At 36.1% G+C, this 706-nt stretch overlaps 1 non-coding gene across 1 annotated transcript; it reads left to right on the top strand.

The window, feature by feature from the left end:
• The first annotated feature begins 275 nt into the window (after window positions 1-275).
• trnal-uaa (transfer RNA leucine (anticodon UAA)) lies at window positions 276-358 on the top strand. The gene has a single exon. It is a non-coding gene; the product is annotated as a tRNA-Leu (tRNA).
• The last annotated feature ends 348 nt before the right edge of the window (window positions 359-706 follow it).

Below are 706 nucleotides of genomic sequence, written 5' to 3'. Positions count from 1 at the left end.
CTTAAAATTAGTTTTTTTACAAATGTGTTTTTTATTTATCACAGCAGTGTGAAACTGGCTGCAATAATGTCTGATCATTGAGGACTGTGTTGGTTAAATGAAAACGAATAACATTTTCACAAATATGTGTATATGTTTTGACTGAAGTGTGTCATTTTGCAAACAATCTAGGACTTATACAAATTGAGTGTTGTGTTTGGACAATTGTGATTATATTTTGAAAAAAAGAACCCAGTTTTCAAAATATCGTGTAAACAATTGAAAAAAACTGTAACACCAGGATGGCCGAGTGGTTAAGGCGTTGGACTTAAGATCCAATGGGCAAATGCTCACGTGGGTTCAAACCCCACTCCTGGTAAATAAAGGTGCATTTGATTAGATCAGTGGTTCCAAAGAGTCATTGCAAGCAAGTGTGACTGCTTGCATGCTTGATACCAACCAAGGTGGTATTGCAGCAATATTCAATTCAAAGGAGACCTGGCAATGACATTGGTTCGGATTTTGGAGAACTTCCTTAAGGGGAAGTGCTTTTTTCCTAGAGACTCTAGTATCACCTCTGAGCAGTATTTCCACGTTTATGACGGGGAGTTGTTCATTTCTTTAAAAGTGTATTGATAGCAATCTTGAATATTGTTACACAGTAAATAAAAGAAAAAAGAAAGAAATCTGTTACAATGACAAGGGGATGGCTGATTCCATAACAGTT

This window comes from Cololabis saira, chromosome 12 (genome assembly GCF_033807715.1).
Source record: "Cololabis saira isolate AMF1-May2022 chromosome 12, fColSai1.1, whole genome shotgun sequence".
NCBI lineage: Eukaryota > Metazoa > Chordata > Actinopteri > Beloniformes > Belonidae > Cololabis > Cololabis saira.
Note: the sequence above shows the minus strand (reverse complement) of the source record. Positions and strands in the feature narration are given on the sequence as shown.